At 33.4% G+C, this 23,387-nt stretch overlaps 1 protein-coding gene across 9 annotated transcripts in view; it reads left to right on the top strand.

Moving 5' to 3' along the window:
* LOC107443911 (plexin-B) overlaps nucleotides 1-23,387 on the top strand; it is a 251,761-nt gene that overhangs the window by 92,746 nt on the left and 135,628 nt on the right. For 6 of the 9 annotated variants that reach the window (XM_087158423.1, XM_071182958.2, XM_043047550.3 and 3 more), the window contains exon 2: nucleotides 1,022-1,068. The exons of the other annotated variants lie outside the window; for them this stretch is intronic. The gene's annotated coding sequence lies outside the window, so the exon portion shown is untranslated. The remainder of the gene's footprint in view (nucleotides 1-1,021; nucleotides 1,069-23,387) is intronic. 9 annotated transcript variants of the gene reach the window in all.

The raw sequence follows: 23,387 nt of genomic DNA, 5'->3' as shown, positions 1-23,387 counted from the left end.
TGAAATAAATATGAAGTTATTTTGCTCGAAACTTTTAATAATTCAAATGGGAGACGATTTTCTTTTCGCTCTTTTTAATTTTATTTTTAAAAAATTCTATATAAATGCTAAGATATATATCTGATAACTTGCAACCACACTTTTGATTGACATCTACTTGACCTGGAAGCTTATAAAATAAAGATCTCGTGTGGGCGAAATTAAATTTCTACAACATATATAAATAGTCAGTATTTAAAGTAAATGGCAGGAAAAAAAAAAAACTCTGATATTCGGAACAAATTGGAATTCTAAATAAAATTTGCTTTAAATTCAAATATAAAATGGCTCTTTCAGCTCCGTGATTGCATTTCAGAGTGCTGCAGATTAACCGAACATCCTATTTTTTCCCTACAAGTTTAACAATTAATAATTCTCAAACTAATTATCAAAAAATTATTAAAATAAATAAATAAAAAAATAAAAACCTTTTGGTTATGTTCATAAAAAAATATATGTTCAAAAAATTATTAATGTTTCTAAATGCTTACTAAAAGCCCTTGATGGCTCAGAGGATAGGGCCTTCCATTGAGGTAAACTGGGTTCGAATCCCAGCGATGGCTGGTCAATACGAATTCGCATCCAGCTTGAAACGATCACAGTGCTGTATCCTCCGTGGTAGACGGATCACGGGTTAGAGTCCCCTTCCCGTCAGGCTAACCGTGAGTGGTTCTCGTGGTCTTCCTCTCCATGCAACGCAAATGAGGGTTAGTTCCATCAAAAAGTCCTCCACGAATTCAAATTTTCCCAATACTTGATTCAACAGTTCTCTTGTCTTCTGGATTGGGTTTAAAATGACAGGGCTACGGAGTTGAACATTCGTAGTGTCGTAAACTCATAAAATTGGGTCGGATGTTCAACGATGGTTACAAAATAGAATAAAAATAGACCAAGGAAAAATATTCCCTATTGGTTGAAATCTATAAAAAATTTTTGGTAATCATTTAAATGAAACACTAATATTTTTTTTTTTTTGCTTCAGTTTTAGATTGAATGGCTTACATTTTGCTGAAAAGATATTAAGATCTGGTGAGTACATTTTTGGTTGCAAATTTAGATCAATTAATGCTGCATCGAATTGTATACAGGGTGATTCTGAAAAGATGGGGAAAATTTTAGGAAGTGATAGTACACACCCAGACAAACAATTTTTATCGAAGAATGCATGGTCGAAATCAAAACCCAAAACCGCTAGAGGGCGTCAAAGTTTATGTTCTTATATGAGGCAAAAACACATAAAGAACGATGAAGTTAAGTTATAAAAGCAAATTTAATGGCATGTGATTTCAATAAGTGTCCAAAACAGTGGCCGGCAGCGGCTATGCTGGTACAACGGCGAAGAAAAGATAGGCGAACTTTCCCTGCAGCGGCCGAAAGCTTGGCGACAAATAACGTAGCGCAGTAACTCGCAATAGGAATGGAGCTTTCTCGTTTGCATGAAAAAACTTTCCAAATGCGCCAGCACCTTTGCGTTTTGTTTTCGACCATGCATTCTTTGATAAAAATTGTTTGTCTGGGTGTGTACTATCACTTCCTAAAATTTACCCATCTTTTTAGAATCACCCTGTATATATTAATACTATAATATACAGGGTGTTTATAAAGTCCCGGACCCATTTTGATGTTTAATAACTCGTAAAATAATAAAGATAGATTAAAATTAATAACATAAATGGTTAGATAGACTTAAAAAGTTTCATGAATCTTGTTAATGAACTTCCACGTGTGCCCCCTTCGTCGCACGGAGAATATCAAGTCGATAGTCAATTTCACGCCAGGTAGCGGCAAGCATGTCGGCATCCACAGAGGCTATTGCGGTTGTAATTCTGGCTTTTAGGTCATCAATGTTCGACACGATCCTCCTGTAAACATTGTCCTTTTTAAATCCCCAAAGAAAAAAGTCCAGCGGCTTTATATCAGGTGATCTGGGTGGCCAAGGAATTGAACCTCCTCGCCCAATCCATTTTCCTGGAAAATGGTCATTCAAAGAACTACGAACGATGATACCGCAATGGACCATATTCTTGCGAACGAACGGTGCACCATATTCTTGCAAAAAGACATGTGACTGAAGCTCTTCTAGTTGTGGAAATACGAAGTTTTCCAACATGTCTGAGTATACGACTGACGAGACAGTCTTTTCTGTAAAAAAGATAGGCCCAATGACTCGGTCGTGCATTAGTCCACACCACACATTAACCTTTGGGGAATCTCTTTGTGTCTCACGGTATTCATGGGAGTTTTCAGATCCACATATGCGCACATTATGGCGCATATGCTGCATACATTCACCGACAGATGTGTGAAGTGTACGAGGCTTCCCTACAGACATGCTGACAGGAAATTTTGACGATGACTCCCTCCACAATTCAGTCTCGAACTTTTGGCTGGGACCCCACCCCTCAATACAGCCCAGACCTTGCGCTAAGTGATTTTTCATCTTTTCCGATGTTTCAAACATCATTTTGGCGGCAACCAGTACAACGATGACGAAGACGTGAAAACGGCCGTGACCTAACAGTCCTGATTAACTGTTACGAACTCACAGCAGTTACGAAAGAAGCTGATTGGGCCGTGATAGGTAGGGCACTGGGCCCATGTCCAAGAGTTCGTGTGTTAGACGAAGATGGTGACTGATGCACGTTAAATCTGTCGAGTCGCAAAGTTCCTCATGTTCCCGTAACAAATCCATACCTCTGGGGGTAATGATGCAAGAGTTCCTTTGTCTTCTGGATTGGGTTCAAAATAACAAGGAGTAGAACATGAGTAGTCGTAAACCCAAAAGAATTGGATCTGCTGTTCAACGATGGGTGTATATATATATATAAAAAGAAGCAGATTATTCACAGAATAAGCGTTATTTCTTGTGACGTCAGAGCATTCGAAAATCAGGCCAAGATTCTCTTCAATTTGGGACTTGGTAAACAAAACTGCTGAAAGTTGGAATTTGCTTTTGATAAAGTGAAGGAAAAAGAACGAAAGAATATTTGCGAGAGAATTCTTTTGTGAGTAAAAAGATCTATCTCCGATAAAAAAGGGTGGTCCGGCCGTTGAAATAGGTGGAAAAGTGTGGATTATTGGCAGGAGGTCGAACCGATATCGGAGAAAGCTTTTCTCTTACACTGTTTGCGAAAAGAATCTATAGTATCGAACGAAAAAAAGAACCGTTCAAGAGATTAACGCCTCACATCTATAAGTCTCGTTTGTTTTGTACTTTCTCTCTTCCTCCCCCCCCCCTTTTTCTTTCAACTTATTGAACTCGCTTAAATTAAATTTAGTCCTTTTTTTTCTCTTTTTATTTTCCCGTGTGTCCGGTTCAGTGATTTTCTTGGATTTTTCCTCTACCAGTTTACTTTTCAGTGACATTTTTCTCTTTCATTCCATCTTTTTTTCTTTTTTTGTTTTATCAGAACTATTTGTCGCTGATAAAAGAAAAAAGAGTGAAAACGATATTTATTATTTTCACGATTCTTACTTTAAGGGAGGGGGGGGGGTTGTAACTGAAAAGAGGAACATTTAGAAAATACTCAAAGATTATAATTAATTAGAATTGAAGAACGTCTTCTGGTTAAGTCTATAAAAATAAAATTTAAAAAAAAAAAAACTGTTTTATTGTAAAAGCAAGCTATTGGTAATCTGCTAATGGGTGCATCTTTACAAAATAATAGGAACATCGCTTATCATTTTCGCATATTTTTTCGTGAATTATAAAAAAATGTTAATTTCGTTTTTTTTTTCCTTCTCGTGTCAACTCTTGAATTCTAAAAAAAAAAAAAAAATTTTTTTTTAGTTTTTCCTCTTTTTCGTTATTATCTTTTGCATTATAAAAAAAAATAGTTTTTCCTCTCCTCGTATTATATCTTAAATTATAAACAATGTCTTTTTTCCCATTCTGGTATTATATCTTCAATGTTTACTTAGTCTATTTTCACGTTCTGGTATTATATCTTGAATTATGAACAATGTTTACTTAGTTTCCCCCCCCCCCCCATTCTTTGCATTATATCTTGTTTACTATCTTCTCTTATTATCTCAAAAACTCAATCCCCGTAAACTAAAGCATTTTTAAACAATGAATAATTTAAGAAAAAATAATTGCGACGCTAACCAATTGCCACCCTCAAATAATAAAATAATTTTCAAAACCAAGAAGCTAATTAAAATAGTTAAATCAAAAAGTAACATAAAGTGATAACATATAAAAAAATTCAAAAGGTAGGAATTATTTCGTCAAACTATTAAAAAGTGAGTAATTTAAACATCTTTCAATGCACATCAGACACGTGACCAGTTTAATAGTTTCTGTCCCATATAGTGCTCTCTGTCATTCTAAACTCTTTCAATTATTATTCCATTTAACTCATTATAAATACTAAACAGAGCGGGTGGAGGTCTAGCATAACATATTTAGAGACATTATGACTTTGAGAGTTGAATAAACTTCATTTTAACTTAACAAAAATAAATTTCGATTTTCCTGGTGATAAACTATTTAAATTATTGGTGTTAGCATGATAATCAATCATTATTTGTATATATATATATATATATATATATATATATATATATATATATATATATATATATATATATATATATATATATATATATATATATATATATATATATATATATAGAGAGAGAGAGAGAGAGAGAGAGAGAGAGAGAGAGAGAGAGAAAGAGAGAGAGATATATAGAGATATATTGATATAGATAGATAGATAGATTTAAAATTATAGTATAATGCAACGTTGTTTATTCTTAGATTTCTTTTTAATACAATTTATAAAAAGTAAGATTCTCAAAGGGGCCATCTGAGTGCGTAAAGACGGTACTATTCATTGTTGAAAAATCGCGTCAGGGGGGGGAGGAGTATTAATAAGTGAACAGTAACATTTAATGTATGAATCATAAATATAAAATAAAACTGCGTCAGAGAGTGAACAAGTCCAAGCAGACCGTGGAATAAACAAAGAAGCTAATCTTTTGACGCAGAACTTTTATTAAACATTATTTTTTTCTGTATGTTTTCTTCATTATATTGTATTAATATAGCTCTAAATAAGTGGAAGATTTTATATTTAGCATTTTTATAATTTATCCTTGTAAAATAGACACCGGTGTCTATTTCTACAAAAAATCTTTCAAACACACTTCCAAACAATAATTTTTCAAATTTGAAATTATTTGCTGTTATTTAGATTTAAGAGAAACAGTTACTCATCATAAAAATTTCTTTAATTTACGAAATTAGTTATTGAGGATTTTTTAATATGAATGAAAAAAATTTTTAAACTACTTTTTTATGGGTTTTATATTTTAGTACAAATGCGATTCCGATAATCTAATAGATTTTTTTAGTAACTATTAAACTGTTTTTTTTATAATGTAAAAATTCCAAAATATATTTGTTCTCGTTCAGTCCCTGATCAAATTCTTAGACGCACTATAAAATTCTATGTAAAATCTTAATTAGCAGGTGATACTATATAGCTGTATTGTCTTAACGCGGTTTGCGCTTGTTTACGTTCCATTGGTTAACATTGTAATGCAATACATTAAAAATAAATAGCGGTAGCGCTTCGCGCTGTCGTGCCACAGGTCCTTGGTTCGATCCTTGGGCCGGGCAAGGCCGACTCAGCCTTTCATCCCTTCAGTGGGTCGATAAAATGAGTACCAAGCATGCTTGGGAACTAACACTGGGGGTTCCGCGTTCGGCTGACCACCTGACCGGAACATATGCTCCTGCACCCCAGAGCCCAAGGTCAAGAAAACTGAGATGGGCACAGTCGGCCTTGGCCCTCTTAATGGGCTGTCGCGCCACTGAGTTAGTTTAGTTATAAACTTGTGCAAATCATGTCATTATTTAAAAACTCTAGTGTGTCTCATAATTTGATATAACCATTACAAAATAATAATATAATACCTGATATAATAAATATTCTATATTTATATCGTCTAATGTATGGAATCGAATAATTTATATAATATATCGCCTCATTTAACCCATTTTTACACAAATGTAAACAAGTGCAAACCGGTTTCAATCTCGTAAAAACAATAAAACTGTATTGTATATACTGATAATTTACATGGAATCTTAAAGTGCGTCTAATAATTTGGCCAAGTACTGTAATTAGATAGTCAGAAAAAAGACACCGGTGTCCCATCTGTGTCAAAAGGGTTAAAAATCTTTAAAGCTTCTAATTCAATTGATATCTTTATTGATTACACAAAATGCTCGAATGGTTATTTCCCAAAATAATTACACTCTCTTATTTTCAAAGTCGCCAATTCAATTAATCATTCAGATTTCCTCTCTGAACGCTGGGGGGGGGGGTGAGGAGGAAAGCAAAATTTCACCGTAATTCCACTGGAGTTTCTTAATTCGCGCATTCATTAAAAAGAAGGCAGACGATGGCTTTTTTTTAAAAGAAATACGAATCTGCGACGCTTTTTATTCTGTGGAAAATTCCGCTTATTTGTCCTTTTTAGAATGGAATAGTCGTCGAGAGGGGAATGAGAAAAAATATGCGTCTCCGCGGATTTAGAAAAAATAAATAGCTGACTATTAAAAAGGAGAGGAAGTTTTTAAGATACGTCAAATGCGAGAGAAAAATTAATTTAATTCGTTCTCAAATATTCAAATTAATTCAAAAGTTAAGCTTTATTGTTTTGGGGAGAAATAAACTTGCATTTTATTTCAATGTCTGCCACATAATATTTTATGAAATTATAATTAAGAAAATATGCCTTTTTTTTTTAAGGTTTTATTTTAGTATTATTGAAAGTAAGGTTTTTAGTGCTTATTTTAACGATTTTTTTTTATAAAGAACTCTGAAACTTTTGTTTCTATTATATTCACTGGATATTTAAATATTAATTCGTTCGTTAAATTGGGATGTGCGAAATGGAATCTTCTGATGGGTTAAGCCAGTGTTTCCCAAACTTATGAGTTTTGTGTACCCTTTCTAAATTTTTCGTAACGCTGTGTACCACTAATAAAAAAATGAATGCATTTTTTACTGTAAAAAAATTGCGCAAAAGTTAAAAATCACAACTGGCTATTGACACCGCTAATTATTAACTGTTAACTCTGCAAAAAACAACCAATAGAAAAATACGTAATCGTAAATTTTCATGGCTAGCTTTGTTTTTAAATAAAATTTTTTGAAATTTTCGTTTGTTGCAAGATATTTCGCATAAGAACGCGTAACCCCTCTAAACTGTTCCCGTACCCCAGGGGGTACGCGTACCACACTTTGGGAAACACTGGGTTAAGCGATAGTCATTGTTTTAAGTTTTACTATCAGCGAATCAGTTATTCACCTATTTTAAAAATAACATCAGTGATGATTTCTAACTTATAGCTCTATTTGAACAACAACAAAAAAAATAGTTTATTGCTCACATTTAAATATTTAATTATTTTATAGTCGCTGTGTCCGATAATTGGGTATAATATAAAAAAAACACAACTACTTCCACTTAGTAGGAATAACATTTACCATGACGCAATGCTAAATTCTATGCCACTATCCACATAAATGACACTATCCACATAAATCAATTATTAATCAAAAATCGAATATCAATTACTTTTCTTTATAATGCAATAAAATCTGGAGAGCAGCTATTTAAACGATCAAACACTTCGTTTGTTTATTAGTGGCTTGAAGTTAGGCTCGCAGAAAATGCCGTTCATGGGTTAAATTTAGTAGGAATAACACAACCTGTGACGTAGGCTATAGTGTACCCAATTCAATAAAGAACATGACGTGGTATAACGTGTGGTCCACGTCATAAAATATATACTTTTTCGTTGTCTGATACCACGTGCCATTTTTTTCTTTCAATTCCTACTATGAGTTCACACTCTCCCTATATATCTTGTTCAAATGTTCAATCGTTAAATAAAATACTTTTTAATTCACTCACTCAAGTTCAAATATATATTTTTAAACTTGACACTTGATGTTCAAATATTAATTCATTTATTGAATTAATTTTAGTTCTATATTGTAGAAAAAATTGTAATTATGTAATAAAAAGTAAAAAATTTCTTTCTCGATCTAAGTAGGAATTGTCTTTATATATTACCTGTTTATCTCATTTGTGATTTCTTATTGAATTTAATTCACGTCACTAGCATGGCACTTTTTCTCACGTTAAAATATAATACTATCATGTAAAGCTTACACACCTTTCAGGTGAACTTTAGCGTGAATTTATTTACCGAAGAAAATATATAAGCATTCTACACAATAAATAAAAACATTAGAAAACAAACTGGTTCTTAACCGTATACACATGAATACGTTTTGAACATTCCGTTTTCTGGTTTATCGATATTATTTATCCTTCCTCCGCAGGAGTCGGTTTTACCCTATAAAGGAGAGGGTCGTTAGAGGAACATCATTAGTGAAAAGAAATTAATTAGCTTCTCTCTGGGATTTATCTTTTGCTAGAACCACATTCAATTATAGAACTTTGAAGAAAAAAATCTACACTTATGCCTAAAATGTAGCAGCAATTTTCTTAACGTATGGGAATAGTATGCGGATTGTTGTCCATGAACTAAAAAAATGTATATATTATATATTATCCTTGGATAAAAATTAGTTTTTAGAATGCATCTAAACCTGAAGGAACAAAAATGTATTTGGAAATCAATTAAAAAAAAAGGAAAAATAAAATTTTTAAGCGCATGCGCATCATGCCCGCTAAATTGAAAAACGATAAAATATGTTTGACGTGTCTGAAAGTCAATAATAATTCCAAGTAGAAGAAAAATCTTATAGATTGCATGTCCATAGATGGCAAAGTTAGAATTCAAAGTATTTTAGTAATATATATATTGGTTATGTTCATGTCACTATTTTCAAATCTGCAATCGGCATCTCTGTCGAATTACAGTTTTTTATTTCTGTAACTTTTTTACTGTTTTTTTTTATTGTCTTAAAACGTAAAATATAATGAAGGGTCGCATAAATATTTGTACTAACTTCTAAAGGAGTTAGGGCACGTAATCAGGATTAAAATGACATAGGAACCCACACCCAGAAATTCGTCATACGCCACTAGAGGCACCCCTCCTATTATACATTGTTTCTTCGTGTGGTTCTGAACAGGTCATAATTAGGAAGCCAACGCCCCCCTTGCCGTGTACGACGACGATTTCAGACATAGGTTCATTTGCAGTTTTAATCTCGATGATGTACTTGTTTGTTTAAAGTAAGAACTCCCCTAACCATTTGTCTGGGCCCGTGGCGGTGACTATGGTAACGAGGTATAACTATTTCAAGTAGGGGTGTTGGGGTCACTGTTTATGACAAGTTTTGGCTCAACTCAGCTTGGTCAGGTTCGGTCCATTATGTTATCCCTAGAGTGAAGAGAAACTGACCACCCTGAAATGCTCTATTCTTGATTCCATAGCAGCAGACTTTGCAACGGGGGAGTTTCTACCCTATACAAACTATACATTATTCCTAAGGAATCCTCCACTCCCCTCCAAATTTGCCACAATACTTACGTGACCCCCTGTTTTATTACAGTGTTTTTAATCTTGTAATTTTCGGCGGAAAATAGATTAAAAATGTCATTCAAAAAATGTAGCTTCAGAAGAATAACTAATTTCTGATTTAAAATTCCCAAATCCGAATTAAGTAATATCAAGTATTTGCATTAAAGCAATAAAAAATAAGTTCATCATTGCAGTTATTTTTTTCCTCCATTTTATTCTGATAGATTCCATTTTACAAAAAAGAATGTTCATATTTTCTATTCTTAGCAACAAAAAATTCTGTATCTCTTCTTAATCCATAATTTGATATCAATTTTAAATTATTGCTAACTTAAAAGTGTTTTTGTCATAAAAACAAGAGATTTTTTGACACATCTCTTCTCTGCTTGACTCTAAAAACCGTTTTTCTTTTTTCTCTTCATCTTATTTTCTTTTCCAAATCTTTTCATTCTTCATCTTATTTTCAGAAGAAAAAAAAAATATGACACCTTTTTTCAATTCTTTTTTTTTTTGTTTGGAATTCTTGTAATTTTTTTCCCCCACAGCGATGTCAAGAAATGCAGATGAAGGCCTCCTGGTGCATACGACGCCCTCTATCGGAGTGACAGTGCGTTAAAGCCGTGGAAGATAAAAACCGCGACTAATTGGCATAACGAGCCCCTGGGGCCCAACCAAGAGTTCAGTTTTTTACCCCCTCCGTCATTTTTATGACTGTTTATTTTATTTTTTTTTCTTATTGGGGTGAACCGCAATGGGTGAAGCTTGTAGCTCGTTATATCCACTTTATAGCCTCGAGGTAGAGAGCGTTGAAAATTGAAGGAAAAAGAAACGTCATAAAAATGTATAGGATGAATGAAAATATAATTAAAAGGGCCTAACTTTCTTCTTCTTCTTTGGATACTTAATGGAAATATGAGATATTGCAGGTGTGGGCTGACAGTTTGCAGTGTACGGTTAAATTAATTCCATTAATAGGCGAAAGTGTAATTAATTTCAATTCACCGGAATCTGTTATTTTTAATAGCTCAAGACATCGGTGATATTTAGGATGCCCGGATTTAATTCGTCAGAAATATCGACGTAGATTGGATGCTCATTCTGAAATATTCGATCTACGTTTTTTTTTTGTGGCTCCTGTTACCGCTAAATATTGAAAGCCGTTAATATGCAGTATCACTGTATATGCAGTATATAGTATCACTGATACTATACGGCATTATTGTTTTTACGAGACTTTTTGCACTTCTTTACATTCGTGTATAAATTGGATATATGATATAAATATGACAATTGAATAAATTAGACAATATACATATAGAATATTTATTATATAAAGCATTATATTATAATAATTAGAGCCAATGTTTAGATTCGAATGGGTTGCAAGTTGACGATTCGTAACACCAAATCAATTCAGTGATTTGAATCGGGCCCCCAAGATCAGAAGATTAACAAGGGTGATTGGTTAAAGTGCAGAAGGCGTGCATGAATGGGTCTCTGTAAATTTTGTTTCTTGCCCTCAAATTTATTGAGAGTATTGTCTTGATTCGTAAGAAAGTGAAAAATAAGTAAACAGGAATTTCTTCAATTTAAAGTTATTGATCCGTTGTTGCAAAAAGAAAGAAAAAAAAAATCATTTTAGCGTACAGTAAACGCTGTTTCACTGAATGAAGTGCTCAGCAGATTAATTCATTTGAGATATAAAACAATTGTTTTTTTTGGCACTTCCTAATTATCCTAGTTAGTTCGCACATTATTTCTCTACATAAATATAATTCCAATTCAGTAGCATATACAAGGTGAGGTTCATAGATAAAGGTTGACAGGGTCGCTATGTGAACACGCCTACATTGGCAGAAACTGTAGAATAACTGATTTCTGCACTTGCCATTGTAACATTAAGAGAGATTGATTTTAAGCGACCACTCGAAAGAAGGAATCAAATTTTGTATCAAAAGGGTAAAATAAGTTTATGTAATTAGGCAAAATAATTTAAAATGGGGGAAGAAATTAAGCGAGGTAGTTACGGGTTAGCGAAAATGTTTTGGTGCTCAAGTAATTACCTCCACGAACATGTTCCTAAAACCGACGCGTATTATCTTAATTATCGCGATGTATTATCAAAAATATCGATATTTAACGAGCTATCGCGATATTTATCCAATTAATTTGTATTATTTTTACATGGGTCATTGTTTTCATTACCCCTAAAAAATTTATCAACACCCATAATATCGTTTTCAATATTTTATGTATGCATAACGATAATTATCGTTATGTATAATACTCACACTGTTACATATACGTTATAGATCGTTATCGTATTCGATTATTATAGAGCATGACAAACATATCATTGTATTCGATATGTATCGCGATATATTTGACACATCTATGGTTATTTAGAGAGTTTACTCTTTTTATTTCGCGCAAAAAAATATACGGACAACCCTGAATAACTTTTGTTTGCGTGTTATCGTGAAAGACAGCAATCAAGAGAATGTCGACGTATGAATGTCAACAATCACGCTTTGGTGAATGTGCAATATATTTATTATATCCCATTCTTTGGTGTTATTATACTTATTCGATATCTGGTGAGGATAGATTAGGAGAGTGTACCGGTTAAATGCACACTTGACCTTACATTGATGTAGGGCATACCGGGCAAATGTATACCTTAACTAGAACTAGTATATATTTGGGACATTTACCAACTATGTTATTCACGACATTCACCAATTTCGGCCACTCACAATAATATACTACGTATAGTATAAAAATGAATAATTTATATGTTTTTTTCTTTTGAAAATGACTATTATCTAACATTTTTGGTATTAATCAAACGAATGCTATCTTTTGAATAAGGATTAATATATTTGTCTCTCAAATAATTTAAAGGAAGGGTTTACATTTCACGTATTATAAACAGTACAATAGAAAAAGAGAATATTTTATAAGAAGCAGCAAAAATAAATAAAAACTATTCGAAGCATTTTAATCGAATGTCAAAATGTCACAAGCAGGGAAGTAGCGCTGTTCGTTCTACTTTTAAATTGATTTCCACTAGGGGGAAGAAAACACAAAAGAATCTAATAGAACTGAGAGAATCGAACATTTAAATATCGGTGTCTTTAGATTTACCCTATCTTATTCTATTCTTTTATGAATTCATCGATAAAATGAAATGAAAACGTTGACTTTCTTTCTATAATGAATGACATTTGCATCTAATTTAATAAGAATAAATAAATAAACCAAATATGAAAAGCAATTTCGAATATTCTTACCTTTATTTAAAAATGTTAGAAGCAAGAAAATAAATGATTGTGTCTTCATAAAATAGAAAGAAAATAAATTTTTTCCTGAGAGAAAAAAAAAAAAATACAGATTTTACTTATATTTAAAATTTGTGCAGCTGAAATAAAACAGTGTATTGAAATCGGTTCTACTTTTCTTTAATTTATTAAACCAAGGCTAAAAATTTTCTAATTGCCAAGTCCTATCTTATTTCTAAAATCGACGCTATTTATTATTACTTCAACTTAAATGGCTAGTTTTAAAAAGTGAATTTACGACTGCTAATGTTCAACTCCGTTGTCCTGTAACTTTGAACCTAATCCAGGATCAAATATTGGGAGAAATTTTGGGACTTTCGTGGAGGATTTTTTCATGAAACCAACCCCCATTTACGTTACGTAGGGAGGAAAACCACAAAAACCTTGCACGGTTTGTCTGTTGGCAAGAGGACTCTAAAGCAATGATCCGTCTACCACTGAGGATATTTCACATCAGCACCGTGATTGGTGCGAACTGGGTGCGGAATTCGGATCGACCAGCCCTCGCTGGGATTCGAACCCGGAACACCTCATCGAAAGGCGAACGCTCTATCCTCTGAGCCATCACGGCTCTGCTAGGCACTTATTGAAGTGCGGCTGCATTCCTTGTGCTGACGTTATCAATGACCATACATTTTACCATACTTACAAACCATACATTTTAGTTGGATAACAAAAATATTAACCTATGTAAAAATAAAATAAATTAGATAAAAATTTTTTAAAAAAATCGTTATTCTGTTAAGCAGCGACAATTTTTGAGAATACATCGCGATATTAAAATTTGTACTTATCGGCAAATGGAGCCAGTGTTCGTGTTGGCGATAACTCAAAAAAATAGTCGCTAACACATGGTTCCTATAACCAATAAGTAGAGCCGTGATGGCTCATGGGATAGAGCGTTCGTCTTCCAACGAGGTTCGAATCCCATCGATGGCTGGTCGATCCGAATTCCGCATCCGGCTTGCACTATTATAACTATAACTATTAAGTACAGAAAAAAAATTAGTAAATGTCTAATAATTTAATGTGTTGAATGACTCTATTGAATAACTATCGCGCGAATGAGTGAACAAAATTTTATTTGTCTTAATAATATAAAAATTTTATTTATGCAGATAAAATGTTCGAATCAGCGGAGCATAAATAAAAAGATCTGAAAGCAAACACCATTCAGAAGAAAAATTTTTCAAAATCCAAAGTTAATCCGAAACCCAGAACTGTTTCCCTAAATGTTCGAAATTCACGGGTGCTGCGTATTCGAATGACTTAACAAACATTCATTCTTTTGATCTGAATTTCGAATAAATATTTATAAGTCTCGATCTTGTCTTCATTTCTAGCGAAAATAAGATTCGAATAAAAAAAATAAAAAAATAAGAGTGAAATTTTGACTGTCAAAGCTTTGTCGAAACCAGTGACAACCCCTTGTCTAGGTTACGGTTACAGTCAGAGGACAACACACAAAAAACCTTTCGCTTTTTATTATTTATTATTTATTTTAGGAAACAGCGGAAGCCTTCTAATCAGTTAAAACGTTCTCTCCCCGCGACAAGATCGGGGCTAGGGGGTGGGGGAGGTTTTGTTCATACATTTATTTTCATAAGTCAGACGACATTTACCACAGTTGCTACACCGATATTTCTTTTTCATTCTTTTCGCTTGCATGGTTACGATTGAAAGAACGAACGCTCCCGGAAGTGACATGACGTCGGATCCGGTCGTCCGGAAACATTCCAAAGATGAAAGGGGGGAAGGTAATACCCCCACTTCTCATTGAATTCATTTCTTTCTTATGAACAACTCACTAAACGTAACTATCTCAATCCCATAAAAGTTAATAAGAAAATAGTTTTTCAGAAAAATCTTTTTCTTAATCCAGATTTATTTTCTAGTACTCAACGGGGCCCTGTGGCAATGTTATTCGAAAGAAAAGTTTTTTTTTTATTCATTTATTTATGACGGTCTTGAAAATTCGATAACTTTGTTTTTATTGTGATGATTTCAATATCGATACCTACTTTAAAATCTGTTCTTGACTCGAAAATGGGGTGTTATCGAAGCAGTGATAAAAAAAAAACAACTTTCGAGTATAACTTGTAGCCAGCCCTGAACTAACATCTGTACATATTTTTTTTTAATGAATGGACTTCAAATCCTTTTGGCGAAAGTAGTTAGCGCGAACAGGTACACATCTAGAATTATCGCCTTTCAGTTGAATAATCCGTGTTTTTTTTTCCGAACAGCCGCAATTATTTTCCAAGAGCCGGGATAGCCTACTAATAGTAGTACGCCATGCTACAGCAAATCTTACTCTTTCTGTACGCCAGTATATTTTAAGTTTGTATCAAAAGAGCCATGATAGGACACTGTGCCCATGTCCAAAAAGTCGTGGGTCGATCCCTACCTGCCGAAGACTCCCTGTGTTGTAAATGGAGACTGATGCATGTTAAATCTGTAGAGTCACGAAGTCCTCCATACCTCTGGGGGTAATGATCCAGGAGTTTCCTTGTCTTAGGGATAAGGTTCGAAATTACAAGGAGTTGAACATGAGCAGTCGTTAAGCCCAAAAGAATTGGGGCGGCTGTTCAACGACGGTTATGAAAATAAAAAAAAAATCATTTTCCAAAGCTCTTTGTTAATTAGAAAAAAATAATAATAATCAGTAATTGAAAATTTTTTTTGCAGGCTTTTGAAATAAACGTTACAAAATGTTTAGTCGAAGTGATAAGTTCACTACTATGTTATAATCACTTTTATTAAAAATGAAATAATGCATTTTGCAAAGTAATGTTTTTCTAGAATGCAATTAATTTCAATAAACAAACGGGGAAACGAACTGTTTTCGCAAATATCCACTACTTTTAACTGCAGCTTACTTAAAAAAAAATGTCGGAAATCAAGAATATAAACATTTTCAAAGATTGTTCTAGGGTGACAATTACTTCGTTATATGGAGAGTAGTATGAATGTTATTGAACGATTCGGATAAAATTCTATTATAAGCAGAGATCAGCTGTATGGTAGTTAGTTGTCTCATATCAGTTGTATATTTAGTTACCGAACAATTTATAAGGCAAACTACGTGTTTTTTCAATGATTTTCGCTATAGTGAAAGTCTCTTTTAATAGTAGACATACATATTGCTGGGGCCGCGGATGGTTTCATTATATCGGGGTACAACTGTATATTTGAAAACCGTGGAGTGATCCTTTAGCGATTCTTATCCAAATCCCCAAATGAACAGAAAATATGAGGTATTTAATGTTTTCCTTTAATGATATTTCCTTTCAGCAGTTTAAATGCCTTTTATTTTTCCTAACGATTAAACAGTGTGTTCGTAGCAACTATTCTTCACTCCCCCCCCCCTCTCTGTGTTCTGGAAGAAATCAAGTGAAAGAACTATGACTCTTGTTTGTTCTTTTATTCTTAAGAACACAAAAAGCAGCATTGTTGTGGTACAAACGCGTCTGCTTCGTTATCTGCATTTCCGTTTAACTGTAACCTCGCCTTTTATGTGTAGCAGATGTCTCCTAGCCCTTCCTTCAACTGGGAATAATAGTATAGTATTTAAAAACTTAGCCGAGAAACTATGTATTTGCTAAGAATAAGGATAAGTTTTTACTGGAAGATTCGAAGGTTCTTCGAATATTTATTTAGTGCGAATATTTATTGAATTTTATTTTTAGGAGATTTTATTTTTGAGAGAAATAAACACAAATTTAAATTGAGAGACGGGAAAGATCTACGAACGATAAAAAACGATTCCTGCTATAAAAAGATTCAAAATAATGCTACGAAAGTGGATGAAAATGATACCAAATTAATAATCATGCAAACGATATTAAAATACCTACAAAAAAAATTTACCCATTGGCAAAATGGTTGTTGTCTAATTTTTTTTTTTTTTTAATTTAATTACTTCAACTCTTAACCTTTGGGACCGTGTCAATCAGTTTGGGACCCTCTTTATGTTTTATACTCACCTGAATTCGTATTGAAAACGATCCAGTTTGAACTGTAGGTTAGAATTTCTGATTCTTAATTAAAATAATAAAAACAAAAATATCGTTCATATGTTGAAATTCTCTTTTATTCACAACTCAAGAAGTATTTATGGGATCTCTCTGGTCCCATATAAACTCACCAACTTAATGCATCACAACATTAAAAGTGAGTAAAAAAAAAAAAAAAAAAGAATTCTTAAAGAAACTATCAAACAGCAGTGGTTGCCATAGTAACGCGTGCAATGACTACGCATGCGCATTGTTTACTATTACTCTTGAACACAGTTGAAAAGTGTGATGAAGTTCAAATAAGGTGCGTACGTCATCAAACCCAAAACAACACCCATTTTGACAATGGTTATCGTTGTTAATTTACGTCGCACTAGAGCTGCACAATGGGCTGTTGGCGACGGTCTGGGAAACATCCCGGAGGATGATCCGAAAACATGCCATCACAATTTTGATCCTCTGCGGAGGGGATGGCACCCCCGCATCGGTAGGCCGACGACCTGCGCACGAAGTCGAGCACTTTACGGTAGCACAGTTTAACGAGGACCCATCCCGCACACAATCGGTCCTCACGCAGACTGATCCAAGTGGTCACCCACCCGCACACTGACCGCAGCCAGTGATGCTTGACTTCGGTGATCTGCTGGGAACCGTGTCTTAACGATCAGTCCACTGCGGGACTTTTGACAATGGGTATTAAGTTTTAACTTGAAGATGTGAAGAGGTTACAGTGTTCTTTATGAGATGATTCCTGTATTAAATAATTTTGACTGTAGGTACACTAATATTGAGGGCGTATGCAGGTTGAGATTTAAAAGAGTTAAGGCAAATAAAATGATCTGTAACCAATATAATTGGACAAAAATGCCAATTTCAGAAGCCTTCTTCATGCAATATAGTTCAACTTAATTCAGTGATCTAGAAATTGATTGTTGAACAATTTATTAGTGACTACTTTCTTCGGAGCGTCTTTTTGTGAGCACAAAGCCAAGTATTTTTATATCTGTGCTTTGCGTACCCAACTATCGGACTCCCTCCCTGGTGTAGTTCAGTGGTTGGAAAGTATTGAAAACTACTGTTGTCGCTACTTTTTTTACTCCTTTTTTTTCGTATTTAGTGAATAATTCTATACAAAAATGAAAAACTAGTTTTTTTTATTTATTTTTTTATAGCCGTCGTTGAACAGCTGGCCGAATTGTTTTTGGATTTACGACTACTAATGTTCAACCATGTAATATTGAGCTGAATCCAGAAGACAAGGACAGTCCTGGATCAAGTATTAGTTAAATTTGCGTTCTTGGAGGTCTTTTTGATGGAACTGACCCGCAATTGCGTTACAAGGAGAAGAAAACCTCTCACGGTTAGCCTGACAAAGGGATTCTCACCCTTGACCTGTCTACCACTGAGGATATTTTTACACGTCAGCACTGTGGTCGGTGCAAGCCGGATGCGGAATTCGTATCGAGAAGCCATCGCTGGCATTCGAACCCGGTTCACCACATTGGAAGGCGAACACTCTATCCCCTGATCCATCACGGCTCTAACTAAATTTTTTATTTTATAACCATCGTTGTACAGCCGACCCAATTTTGGGTTTACGGCTACTTATGTTCGACTCTGTAACCTTGTTATTTTGAATGCAGAGGACAAGGAAACTCCCTGGATCAATACCCCCAGTGATATGAGTTGTTATGGTAACATGGAGGACTTTGTGACCCGATAGATTTAGCGTGCATTAGTCACCATTTTCTACGCGGGGGAATGTTCGACCGGCGGGGATCGAACCCACGATCTCTTGAACATAGTTGTTGTTAGCTTCAAAAAAATGTACTTCTATTTCGACCACTGGTGTAGGTGTTCCGATTAGCACCTTTTGGGACCCTCTAGTCTAGTCAGGTCTTTTTTTCTTTCCTTTATTCTTTTTTTATTTTTTTTAAATTTTTTTCATGGATACTAATGTGTGTGTTTCTCGACATATTGCAGTCAGAAATAAACAGCCTCGTAAATAAACATATTGAGTTTAATATAAGGCAGCTTTTGATGTACTTTCAGACAAATATCAATAAAAATCACCTGCCAAAATCTTTTCCATTTTAAGTTTTTCATATTTGTTTAAAAAAAAAAAGAAGAAAAAATCACCTCTCTTGCATTAGAAAATCTATTCATTCATTTTTTTTATCTCCGTTTTTTCGAATACGTCCTATCGAACTGGTTGGAAATTTTATACGAAAAAAATGAGAGAAAAATTGCCAGGAATAATGTTTAAATCAAAAGTTTTCCCCCTGTTTTTAAAAACTTGATCTAAAAGTATAATTTCACGTGCTTCCACCGAAACGAAGTTTTGAGAGCTTTTCATTTCTTCTTTATACCAACAATAAACTGAGGAGACACACGCATCTTTAAAAATAATAAAAAAGTAGCTAAAAACGAACATTGTGTTTAAAACTTTTACTCAAACTTTTCTTGAATAAAATGTATGATTTTTTTTTTATTTATTTATTTTTTTTTTTTTGCTTAACTTAAATAAATTTTTTCCCCCAATCATTTGTGTGTACTTTTTTTTCTGAATAGTTTACAATAGTTATAGAGTCGAAAGTTAAAATGTTCGGAGCTGCTTCCTTTCCGCCCGATTTCTATTTGTACTGTTTTTACATTTTCGTGGAAACCTTGGAGTAAGTATAGAATTGAGTAACTGTTAATTCCTAATTAAAAATTTCGATTTTTTTTTTCAAGTACGATTAAAAATAATAATATTTTATTTAAAATAACAACTTTTTATGATAGAGCTATTATAACACAAGCATATATCTATATTGCTCATTAATTAGGCATTAAAATCAATAATAGTTAGCGATAATTGATAATAGTTAGAGTTCATCTTCCAATGAGGTGAACCGGGTTCGAATCCCAGTTATGACTGGTAAATACGAATTTGTCTTATAAGGTATCTTTTACATTCCTAACCGAATACTTCTTGACTTTCTGTTGAATAAAAGTTTTTTTTTTATTTTTTTGAAACCTGTTCTTTTTGTACTATATTTTTGAAAGTTATTGGTGTTCTCGTGCGAATACAATCTTGTATATTTGCATATAATAGCTGCCGACTAGATTTTTCCTTAATGAATGTTTATTACTTTAAATTAAATAAATGTCACAGTATTGAATTAATAAACATAATCAAGTACTTATAGTAGATGGTGAACGGGTTCGATTCCCGACAATGGCTGGTCAATACGAATTCCGCATGCGACTTGCACCGACCACAGTGCTGACGCGAAATATCCTCAGTGTTCGACGGATCATGGGATAGAGTCCCCTTGACGTCAGGCTAACAGTGGGAGGTTCTCGTGGTCTTCCTTTTCATGTAACGCAAATGCGGGTTAGATCCATCAAAAAGTCCTCCACGACGGCAAACTTCTCCCACTACTTGATCGAGGAGTTCCCTTGTCTTCTGAATTGGGTTCGAAATTACGGGGTTGAACATTAGTAGTCGTAAACCCAAAATTGAGTCCGATGTTCAACGACGGTTATAAAACAAAAAACAAAAATTTGGTTAAAACCGTGATGGATCAGGGGATTGGGTGTTCGCCGTGCAATGTGTTGAACCGGGTTCCATTCACTGGGGTGGCTGGTCGATGCGAATTCCGCACCCGGCTTGCACCGACCACAGTGCAGACGTAAAATATCCTCATTGGCAGACGGATCTTGGGTTAGAGTCCCCTTGCCGTCAGTTTAACCATGGGAGGTCTTTTGTGGTTTTCTTCTCCATGTAACGCAACTGCAGGTTAGTTCCATCAAAAAGTCCTCCACGAAAACAAATTTCTTCCAATATTTAATCCAGGAGTTCTCTTGTCTTCTCGATAAGGTTCAAAATGACAAGGCTACGGAGTTGAACATTAGTGGTCGTAAACCCAAAAAATTGGTTCAACGACGGCTATAATATAAAATCAAATCATTCGCTGTGAATTACATTCTTTTCCCAGTCTTTCTGCAATAGTGCGGAAAGAAAATCCATTTTCTCGCATTGCTATTGCACGTTGATATCTTAAAAGCATTCTTGACAACTCACTATGTCAAAATGTAACAAAAATATAAACTGTAGAAACCATATCTAAAGCAACCCTGATTTGCATATTCACAATGCTAGCGAAATTTGAATAGACACATCATCTTGTATAAACAGGCCTACCAAATTTAGTTTATCTAGCACAACTCCTTCTTGATCATTTTTCCACAATTTATTCATTAATGTCTTATTTTTAGAGTTAACATTATAGCCTCAATCTTGCAAGTGTTTCCCAAAGTGTGGTACGCGTTTGTTTGTACGCGTTCTTATGCGAAATATCTTGCAACAAACGAAAATTTCAAAAAACTTTACTTAAAAACAAAGCTAGGCATGAAAATTTACGATGACGTGTTTTTGTATTGGCTTTTTTTTTTTTTGCAGAGTTAACAGCTAATATATTAGTGGTGTCAACAGCCAGTTGTGATTTATAACTTTTGTGCAATTTTTTTTATAGTGAAAAATCCATAAATTTTTTTAATGAGTTGCACACAGAGTCACGGAAAGTTTAGAAAGGGTACGCAAAAGTCATAACTTTGGGAAACACTGCTGTATGCAGACACGCGCATGCAATTTGTTCATTTTATTCAATTCCTACTATTAATTACACGCACACTCTCCCAATATATCTATATTGTTCATTCGTTCATAAAATACTTTTCTATTCATTGTACTCAAGTTCAAATACATTTTTTTTTTAAAACTTGTAGTTCAGGACACTTGATGTTAATATAGTTTTTTCCAAATATTTATTGTTTAATTGAATTTAACGAATTAATTTTAGTAATATATATGGGAGAAAAATATTGTCATTATTTAATAAAAAGTAACTAAGAAAATTATTTTCTTTGGTTGACCTATATAGGAATTGACTTTAATTTTATATTTTTTTTTCAATACTATTTGTTTGTCATGAATATTATTTGTTTGTCGTTTTTAAAAAGTGCTTATTTTTGATTTTCGTTTTTGAAAAGTCCTTAAAGGTGCTTTTGTCATGGGGTGTTTTTGCTTCATTTTTCCTTTTTCAAAATGAGATTATTCCTTTACCATGTTGATTTTCGCTACGAATGATGCAAAAAGACACAATTCACATTCAACGTTTTCACAATTCATTCAATCCCAATCTATTTCGGCGTATTATCAGTCCTTAGCGTATGAAAACAGCATTCGTTTTGCATGATTCAAAATTTCATGATTTTTGACACAATTGTCATAAGGTTTTTTTCTTTTTCTTGACGTTAAAACGAGATAAAACCGTTAATAGTCAAAAAATTTCCAACCCTGCTTAATTATATTATTTTAAAGTGCTTAAAGATATTTTTTGAGCCCTTGAAAAGTGCTTATTTTTTGTTGAATAATTGGCTACGCACTCTGTAATAGTATCTAATAGATATATAATAACTATAAATCTGCTTTATATTAGCTACTTTTTGACCTAACTAGGAATTTATTGTTACTTGTTATATATATATATATATATATATATATGGGTTACATTGTGCCATTAATGTACACGTGCTTTTAATATCTATGAAAAGTTTTGTTTCTAGTGAATCAAATTTGTTTCATCTTTTCGCCACAATGAGAAAAATCCATTCCTTAAGTTAATTTCTTAAGGTCAGGAGAGATGAACAAAAAGAAACTTATCATCACATTAGCATTTCAAAAACATTAAAAAAAAAAAAAAAAAACTGAAAAACATTTTGCAAAACAGATTTTTGAAATTAAATGACTATATACAGTTGATTTCATTTATAGTTTGATTTATATTTTTCAAAAGAACATTTTTTCATGCGTCAGGCTTCGTTCATGTGTCATTAGACTTTATCAGTGTAGCTGTTTCTTTTTATCTGATTCTGTTAATAGTTTACGTTGATTGATAAATTTGCCCTTAATTCTCCTTCTCTGTTAGATAGGCGCGCATCATTTAACTGCTTCTTAAAATAGAAAACCGTTAAGTAATAAGAGTTTTAAGGGAACTTTTTTAAATCACACATGGAACAGTTATTTGTAATAAAAGCTGTGGTCGGCAGCAGCAGCACACTACAGGTAGTGAAACTACTGTAGTCGGCTACCGTGTTTCATAATTTGTTGTGTAGTGTGATACTTTTAAAAAAACAAACAAACAAGTGATATAAAAAAGTCAATTCTATTAAATTTTACAATTTAATTAAATAATTAAAAAATTTTCTTCCAAATAAAACTAAATTTAATTCATTAAATTTAGTGAATGAACTAATATTTGAAAAAAAATCTGTATTAACGTCATGTTTAAAAAAATGTAGTATTTGTGCGTGAATGGATGAATGTATTTTATGAACTATAGAACATTTTCCTTCCAAAGTAAAGCAGATGCGGTTTAGTTCCATCAAAAAGTCCTCTAGGAAAGCAAATTTCTCCCAATA

Source organism: Parasteatoda tepidariorum, chromosome 2, assembly GCF_982258835.1.
Source record: "Parasteatoda tepidariorum strain Cologne lab strain chromosome 2, Ptep-v5.0, whole genome shotgun sequence".
Lineage (NCBI taxonomy): Eukaryota > Metazoa > Arthropoda > Arachnida > Araneae > Theridiidae > Parasteatoda > Parasteatoda tepidariorum.
This window is presented reverse-complemented; position numbering and strand designations above follow the sequence as displayed.